The 9,843-nt window shown below is 44.0% G+C and overlaps 1 pseudogene; it reads right to left on the bottom strand.

Annotated features, from left to right (window-relative positions):
• Positions 1-1,415: 1,415 nt before the first annotated feature.
• Positions 1,416-2,654, bottom strand: LOC135559565 (eukaryotic translation initiation factor 4B-like; annotated as a pseudogene).
• Between the last annotated feature and the right edge of the window lie 7,189 nt (positions 2,655-9,843).

Genomic DNA, 9,843 nt, shown 5'->3' with positions numbered 1-9,843 from the left:
CATCGCATCCCCCACAGTACATTTTTTTGTGCCCCTTAAAACAGGGGACTTTCCTGTCTTTTCTTTTATTTCAAACTCCAGTCTGTCCCTCTGAGATAGACCCTCCAGCATTAGTATAACCAGGTTTAGAGCTCAGAGAACCTACATAGTCCAGCATCTAGACTGGCGGGTGGTGAAGATGCATGTAGCTACACATCTCTCAACCCCACCTTTTACATTTTTTTTATAATGACAAATTCAACCTTATTAAAAACCCGTCCAGCATTTCTCTAACCTGGTTGCTGTCTCTGTTTAGATATATTACATACCACTCCTTGCCAAAGATTTGGAAAATTGTCAGGAGTGACAAGAAGTGGAATGTTAGCTAAAAAGAATAACCAGACTAGTATTTCTCTATGTTTAGGTCCAATCTTGAAGGTGCAGCCAGCCGGCAGTGGGGTGGGTTTCTCTTCAAGCAGGTTAGCAGGAAGGGAGCTGTAGAGCTGCTCCAGCCAGGTTGCTGGGCAGACCTCATTCTTTGCATCTTCCATCTTCTTCACTTCTTTCATTCACCCTCCCTATGCATTGTCCTCCATATTGTCATGTGGGTCTGCGTCCATTATATCAAGGCTGCATACTGTATCTATTCGCTGCGATCGACCTCTGAAGAGAATTGGGGGGAAAAAGTAGATCAGTTTTTCAATTGAAACGTTTGAAAATCCCTAAAACCTGAATATAGCAGTTACATTCAGTTTGTCAGCAATCAATGCTTACCTTCTTAATCTGCCTTGAGGCACTTCATCATCAGCTAAGCTAGAGGAGCGGGAAAATACAAAAAGGACAGATGTCAATAAAACTATCTTCAGTTAGGTGCAATAAAACTACCTTCAGTTAGGTGCAATAAAACTACCTTCAGTTAGGTGCAATAAAACTACCTTCAGTTAGGTGCAATAAAACTATCTTCAGTTAGGTGCAATAAAACTACCTTCAGTTAGGTGCAATAAAACTATCTTCAGTTAGGTGCAATAAAACTACCTTCAGTTAGGTGCAATAAAACTACCTTCAGTTAGGTGCAATAAAACTACCTTCAGTTAGGTGCAATAAAACTACCTTCAGTTAGGTGCAATAAAACTACCTTCAGTTAGGTGCAATAAAACTACCTTCAGTTAGGTGCAATAAAACTACCTTCAGTTAGGTGCAATAAAACTACCTTCAGTTAGGTGCAATAAAACTACCTTCAGTTAGGTGCAATAAAACTACCTTCAGTTAGGTGCAATAAAACTACCTTCAGTTAGGTGCAATAAAACTACCTTCAGTTAGGTGCAATAAAACTACCTTCAGTTAGGTGCAATAAAACTACCTTCAGTTAGGGGACTGTGGATTGTAGGGTGAGGTGTACCATAGAATTAATCTACAGGATGACCTCTAACCTGGTGAGCTGTAGGGGTGTGTCATTGCGGGGGAGACGGTGGCCGGGCCTCGCCCTCACTGGAGCCCCCAACGGGCGTGGTCCTCTTGGCCCAGGCGTTCTCCTTGGGAGGTGGAGCGAGGCGGACTGTCTTGTCTGGGAGGGCTCGGCCACAGGGGAGGAGGGCTCCTCTTCACGCCCACTGTCCACCGAGTGCTCGCTCTCCCTGCGCTTGGAGGCTGGGAATCAGAGAGGAAGAATAAAATAAAAACAATATATGACTGTTGTCCTATGTCAACAAATGTCCAACAGGAAATGAGTGTCCTGCTTTTATACCAACCCTGGGAAAGGAGCCTGCTTGAACCTCAACATTACCCTCTGAAGGTGTCTAAGAGAATAGAGTACTGATATCGTCGCTGACTCAATTACCCATCATAACCAGTAAATTGCTCACCTCTGCCAGATTGGCCATGGCTGCCTGGTTTGGGAAGACTCACTGCCAGTCTGAGAGCGTCCTGCAGGTTGGTCCTCACTGCGCCAGCTGGGGTGCCTGAGGGATGGTCAGGATCAATGAGTCAAAGATAACATAACACAGTATAATTGAAGTTTATTCTACAGACATACTCCATTTCCTCATGTTAGCCTATGATCTTCTTCCCTTTCGTAACATACCTCTCTCTGGGATTGTGGTCGGTGATTCTGTCTTCTAGCTCTCGCTGCACTTTTTCCTGTTCCCTCTTCAGCCTCTCCTCCACCTCTCTCTCCTTGGCAGCCGTGTCCACTGGCTTGGCCCCACCGAAGATGGAGGCAGCCCTGTCCGAGGGGGCAGACGGGGCACTGCTCTGCTCCACCTCTTTAGGTAGGCTATGGGGTTTCAGTATCAACTTGGGCCTCTCCACAGCACCTGGGTATGACCATAGAGGACAAAAAAAGGAGAGAGGTTTTAATGTACACCCTGGCACTGTGTGGCTGGGCCAGTGCACATTAAGAATGACAATTTTATTTAAAACCTTCTCACCTCGGTCACAATGGCTTTCCTCCGGTCTATCGTATCGGTCACCACCACGGTCACCATAGCGATCCCCACTACCCTGGTGTCATCCGGTCAGTAGCTATCCTGTCGGTAGCCATCTTGTCGGTAGCTATCCTGTCCTCCCTCATCATGCCTGTAACCAGTGCCAAATGCCCTGCGACCCCCACCACCACCACCACCACCGGCGCGACAGTCAAAACTACCCGAGGGAAGCAAAAATACAATATTAGTCATACTACAAGACTTCACAAACAACATAACAAAAACACAACACCCACTATACAAAAGTCAAATGTGATCAACATATATTTTCCAAAGTTTGTCAAATATTTTCAGTTTTTGTTTAACTTTATAATATACAGAATCTAAAGGGAGGTTACTAGATTGTCAACCCTCCAGTTTGGTATTGACGGTGAGCATGAGGCTTTCCAATCGATGGGTATACATTTTTTTGCAGCAATTAGACCTAGATTAAAAAAATGACTCTGACATCGATCACCAATATTTACATTTCCCAACAGACATAACTCGTGGAGATGGATGGATGTAAATTCCTAAACACAATGAAATGCTAGCACAGACATTATCTCCAAAATATGTTAGTCACATGACCAGCACATGTAATAGGGTTCCGTTGTGCTCTTTGCATATCCAAATGTGACATTTCTGTGTGCATTCTGTCGGGAATGTAGCAAGTGTAAAACAGTCCATTTGAATCTTGAGGTATTTCCATTCCAAATAAAGTTGGAGAGCAGGCCATTTATTTGATTAAAAAAGTTGGATGGAATTGAAATTGGCAGGGCATGGAATACATACACCAACCTCAGTAATACGGTTGAAGTCAGAAGTTTACATACACTTAGGTTGGAGTCATTAAAACTAGTTTACATACACTTAGGTTGGAGTCATTAAAACTAGTTTACATACACTTAGGTTGGAGTCATTAAAACTAGTTTACATACACTTAGGTTGGAGTCATTAAAACTAGTTTACATACACTTAGGTTGGAGTCATTAAAACTAGTTTACATACACTTAGGTTGGAGTCATTAAAACTAGTTTACATACACTTAGGTTGGAGTCATTAAAACTAGTTTACATACACTTAGGTTGGAGTCATTAAAACTAGTTTACATACACTTAGGTTGGAGTCATTAAAACTCGTTTTTTTCAACCACTCCACAAATTTCTTGTTAACAAACTATAGTTCTGGCAAGTCGGTTAGGACATCTACTATGTGCAAGACAAGTCATTTATCCAACAATTGTTTACAGACAGATTATTTCACTGTATCACAATTCCAGTGGGTCAGAAGATTACATACACTAAGTTGACTGTGCCTTTAAACAGCTTGGAAAATTCCAGAAAATTATGTCATGGTTTTAGAAGCTTCTGATAGGCTTATTGACATCATTTGAGTCAATTGGAGGTGTACCTGTGGATGTATTTCAAGGCCTACCTTCAAACTCAGTGCCTCTTTCCTTGACATCACGGGAAAATCTAAAGAAATCAGTCAAGACCTCAGAAAACAAATTGTAGACCTCCACAAGTGTGGTTCATCCTTGGGAGAAATATCCAAACGCCTGAAGATACCACGTTCATCTGTACAAACAATAGTACGCAAGTATAAATACCATGGGACCACGCAGCCGTCATACCGCTCAGGAAGGAGAGGCGTTCTGTCTCCTAGAGATGAACCTACTTTGGTGCAAAAAGTGCAAATCAATCTCAGAACAACAGCAAAGGACCTTGTGAAGACACTAGAGGAAACAGGTACAAAAGTATCTATATCCACAGTAAAACGAGTCCTATATCGTCATAATTTAATTTTTAATTTATTTAACCAGGCAAGTCAGTTAAGAACACATTCTTATTTTCAATGACGGCCTGGGAACAGTGGGTTAACTGCCTGTTCAGGGGCAGAATGACAGATTTGTACCTTGTTAGCTCGGGGGTTTGAACTCGCAACCTTCCGGTTACTAGTCCAACGCTCTAACCACTAGGCTACGCTGCCGCCCCAAATAACATGAAAGGCCGCTCAGCAAGGAAGAAGCCACTGCTACAAAACTGCCATAAAAAAGCCAGACTACGGTTTGCAACTGCACATGTGGACAAAGATCGTAGTTTTTGGAGAAATGTCCTCTGGTCTGATTAAACAAAAATAGAACTGTTTAGCCATAATGACCATCGTTATGTTTGGAGGAAAAAGGGGGATGCTCGCAAGCCGAAGAACACCATCCCAACCGTGAAGCACGTGGGGGGCAGCATCATGTTGTGGGGGTGCTTTGCTGCAGGAGGGACTGGTGCACTTCACAAAATATATGGCATCATGAGGAGGGACAATTATGTGGATATATTGAAGCAACATCTCAAGACATCAGTCAGGAAGTTAAAGCTAGGTCGCAAATGGGTCTTCCAAATGGACAATGACCCCAAGCATACTTCCAAGGTTGTGGCAAAACGGCTTAAGGACAACAAAGTCAAGGTATTGGAGTGGCCATCACAAAGCCCTGACCTCAATCCCATAGAAAATTTGTGGGCAGAACTGAAAACACTTGCAAGGAGGCCTACAAACCTGACTCAGTTACACCAGGAATGGGCCAAAATTCACCCAACGTATTGTGGTAAGGCTACCCAAAATGTTTGAACCAAGTTAAACAATTTAAAGGCAATGCTACCAAATACTAATTGAGTGTATGTAAACTTCTGACCACTGGGAATGTGATGAAAGAAATACATGCTTAAATAAATCCCTCTCTACTATTATTCTGACATTTCACATTCTTAAAATAAAGTGGTGATCCTAACTGACCTAAAACAGAGAATTTTTACTTGGATTAAATGTTAAATATATTTGGCTAAGGTGTATGTAAACTTCCAACTTCAACTGTAGGTCCTTCCACCCCAACCTAGGACATGCATTCCTGATTTTTATTTTATTTATTTCACCTTTATTTAAACAGGTAGGCAAATTGAGAACAAGTTCTCATTTACAATTGCGACCTGGCCAAGATAAAGCAAAGCAATTTGACACACACAACAACACAGAGTTACACATGGAGTAAAACAAACATACAGTCAATAATACAGTAGAAAAATAAGTCTATATACAATGTGAGCAAGTGAGGTGAGATAAGGGAGGTAAAGGCAAAAAAAGGCCATGGTGGTGAAGTAAATACAATATAGCAAGTAAAACACTGGAATGGTTGATTTGCAGTGGAAGAATGTGCAAAGTAGAGATAGAAATAATGGGGTGTAAAGGAGCAAAATAAATACATAAATACAGTAGGGAAAGAGGTAGTTGTTTGGGCTAAATTATAGATAGGCTATGTACAGGTGCAGTAATCTGTGAGCTGCTCTGACAGTTGGTGCTTAAAGCTAGTGAGGGAGATAAGTGTTTCCAGTTTCAGAGATTTTTGTAGTTCGTTCCAGTCATTGGCAGCAGAGAACTGGAAGGAGAGGCGGCCAAAGGAAGAATTGGTTTTGGGGGTGACCAGAGATTTACCTGCTGGAGCGCGTGCTACAGGTGGGTGCTGCTATGGTGACCAGTGAGCTGAGATAAGGGGGGACTTTACCTACCAGGGTCTTGGAGATGACCTGGAGCCAGTGGGTTTGGCGACGAGTATGAAGCGAGGTCCAGCCAACGACAGCGTACAGGTTGCAGTGGTGGGTAGTATATGGGGCTTTGGTGACAAAATGGATGGCACTGTGATAGACTGCATCCAATTCATTGAGTAGGGTATTGGAGGCTATTTTGTAAATGACATCGCCAAAGTCAAGGATTGGTAGGATGGTCAGTTTTACAAGGGTATGTTTGGCAGCATGAGCGAAGGATGCTTTGTTGCGAAATAGGAAGCCAATTCTAGATTTAACTTTGGATTGGAGATGTTTGATGTGAGTCTGGAAGGAGAGTTTACATTCTAACCAGACACCTAGGTATTTGTAGTTGTCCACATATTCTAAGTCAGAGCTGTCCAGAGTAGTGATTTTGGAAAGGTGGGCAGGTGCAGGCAGCGATCGGTTGAAGAGCATGTATTTAAGAGCACTTGGAGGCCATGGAAGGAGAGTTGTATGGTATTGAAGCTCGCCTGGAGGGCTGTTAACACAGTATCCAAAGAAGGGCCCGAAGTATACAGAATGGTGTCGTCTGCGTAGAGGTGGATCAGAGACTCACCAGCAGCAGGAGCGACATCATTGATGTATACAGAGAAGAGAGTCGGTCCAAGAATTGAACCTTGTGGCACCCCCATAGAGACTGCCAGAGGCCCGGACAACAGACCCTCCGATTTGACACACTGAACTCTATCAGAGAAGTAGTTGGTGAACCAGGCAAGGCAATCATTTGAAAAACCAAGGCTGTCGAGTCTGCCGATGAGGATGTGGTGATTGACAGTCGAAAGCCTTGGTCAGGTCAATGAATATGGCTGCACAGTATTGTTTCTTATCGATGGCGGTTAAGATATCGTTTGGGACCTTGAGCGTGGCTGAGGTGCTCCCATGACCAGCTCTGAAACCAGATTGCATAGCGGTGGGCTTCGAAATGGTCGGTAATCTGTTTGTTGACTTGGCTTTCGAAGACCTTAGAAAGGCAGAGTAGGATAGATATAGGTCTGTAGCAGTTTGGGTCAAGAGTGTCCCCCCCTTTGAAGAGGGGGATGACCGCAGCTGCTTTCCAATCTTTGGGAACCTCAGACGACAGGAAAGAGAGGTTGAACAGGCTAGTAATAGGGGTGGCAACAATTTCGGCAGATAATTTTAGAAAGGGTCCAGATTGTCTAACCCGGCTGATCTGTAGGGGTCCAGATTTTGCAGCTCTTTCAGAACATCAGCTGACTGGATTTGGGAGAAGGAGAAATGGGGAAGGCTTGGGCGAGTTGCTGTGGGGGGTGCAGTGCTGTTGACCGGGGTAGGGGTAGCCAGGTGGAAAGCATGGCCAGCCATAGAAAAATGCTTATTGAAATTCTCAATTATAGTGGATTTATCGGTGGTGACAGTGTTTCCTATCCTCAGTGCAGAGGGCAGCTGGGAGGAGGTGTTCTTATTCTCCATGGACTTTACAGTGTCCCAGAACTTTTTTGAGTTTGTGTTGCAGGAAGCAAATTTCTGCTTGAAAAAGCTAGCCTTGGCCTTTCTAACTGCCTGTGTATAACGGTTTCTAGCTTCCCTGAACAGCTGCATATCACGGGGGCTGTTCGATGCTAATGCAGAACGCCATAGGATGTTTTTGTGTTGGTTAAGGGCAGTCAGGTCTGGAGAGAACCAAGGGCCATATCTGTTCCTGGTTCTAAATTTCTTGAATGGGGCATGCTTATTTAAGATGGTGAGGAAAGCATTCTTAAAAAATAACCAGGCATCCTCTACTGACGGGATGAGATCAATATCCTTCCAGGATACCCGACCAGGTCGATTAGAAAGGCCTGCTCGCTGAAGTGTTTCAGGGAGCGTTTGACAGTGATGAGTGGAGGTCGTTTGACCGCTGACCCATTACAGATGCAGGCAATGAGGAAGTGATCGCTGAGATCTTGGTTGGAAACAGCAGAGGTGTATTTAGAGGGCAAGTTGGTTAAGATGATATCTATGGTAGGTTCATTGATAATTTTTGTGAGATTGAGGGTATCAAGCTTAGATTGTAGGATAGCTGGGGTGTTAAGCATGTTCCAGTTTAGGTTGCCTAGTAGCACGAGCTCTGAAGATAGATGGGGGGGGGGGGGCAATCAGTTCACATATGGTGTCCAGAGCACAGCTTGAGGCAGAGGGTGGTCTATAGCAGGCGGCAACGGTGGGAGACTTATTTTTAGAGAGGTGTATTTTTAAAAGTAGAAGTTCAAATTGTTTGGGTACAGACCTGGATAGTAGGACAGAACTCTGCAGGCTATCTTTGCAGTAGATTGCAACACCGCCTCCTTTGGCCGTTCTATCTTGTCTGAAATTGTTGTAGTTAGGGATGAAAATTTCAGAATCTTTGGTGGTCTCCCTAAGCCAGGATTCAGACACGGCTAGAACATCCGGGTTGGCAGAGTGTGCTAAAGCAGCGAATAAAACAAACTTAGGGAGGAGGCTTCTAATGTTAACATGCATGAAACCAAGGCTATTACGGTTACAGAAGTCATCAAAAGAGAGCGCCTGGGGAATAGGAGTGGAGCTAGGCACTGCAGGGCCTGGATTCACCTCTACATCACCAGAGGAACAGAGGAGGAGTAGGATAAGGGTACGGCTAAAAGCTGTGAGAATTGGTCATCTAGAACGTCTGGAACAGAAAGTAAAATGATGTTTCTAGGGGCGATAAAATAGCTTCAAGGTATAATGTACAGACAAAGGTATGGTAGGATGTGAATACAGTGGAGGTAAACCTAGGTATTGAGTGATTATGAGAGAGATATTGTCTCGAGAAACATCATTGAAACCAGGTGATGTCATCGCATGTGTGGGTGGTGGAACTGAAAGGTTGGATAAGGTATAGTGAGCAGGGCTAGATGCTCTACAGTGAAATAAGCCCATAAACACTAACCAGAACAGCAATGGACAAGGCATATTGACATTAATGAGAGGCATGCTTAGTCGAGTGATCATAAGGGTCCAGTGAGTAGTGAGGTTGGTTGGGGTCACGGCGATTCAGACAGCTAGCCGTGCCATCGGTAACAAGCTAGCATAGGATGGAGGTCTGTTTTTAGCCACCTCGTGCCTTTCCGTCGGTAGATTAGTGGGGTTCCGTGTGGTAGAGGGGATCAATCCAATTGGCAAAATAGATTTAGTTATAGTGACCCAAGAAAAATTGTCCGATAGACCTATTCAGATAGCAGCCGATAAGACAGCTAACGATTAGCTAGATGGGCGTTCAGGTAATGTCGCGACGGAGGGACCAGTTGGATAACTCCCTCGGGCAGATAACGTCGGTAGTCCAGCCATGAAGGTCCAGTGGGGCTTTGCATCGGCAGTAAAACGGGTCCGGATAGGTGATTGTAGCCCAGGAGTGGCTGATGGAACTCTTCAGCTGGCTAGCTCCGGAATAATTGATGTTTGCTCCGGGATCGATGTAAGCCAATAGTCACACGGATAGCAGCTAGCTGCGAGATCCAGGTGTAAATGTCCAGAGCTTGCTGTTGAAATCCGGGATAGGGAGAGAAAAATAGGTCCGGTATGTTCTGGTCTGAGTCGCATTGTACAAAACTGGCGATAGATTTTCGAGCTAAAGGATAGCTGAAGACCACAAACAGTGGTTAGCTGAATACTAACGTTAGCCAGTAAACTGGCTAGCTTCTGGCTATTGCTTCTATTGTGGATTTCAGATTTGAGGTAAATAATAACTTATTTTTTTTAAATTGGTGAGGCCGGTTGCAGGAGTGTTTTGAAGTTGAGTTTTTGGAGAATAAAATATATAAAAGACATGCGAAGAAAGGTGTAAATATATACACCAAGACGAGGAC

This window comes from Oncorhynchus nerka, linkage group LG7 (assembly GCF_034236695.1).
Source record: "Oncorhynchus nerka isolate Pitt River linkage group LG7, Oner_Uvic_2.0, whole genome shotgun sequence".
Lineage (NCBI taxonomy): Eukaryota > Metazoa > Chordata > Actinopteri > Salmoniformes > Salmonidae > Oncorhynchus > Oncorhynchus nerka.
This window is presented reverse-complemented; position numbering and strand designations above follow the sequence as displayed.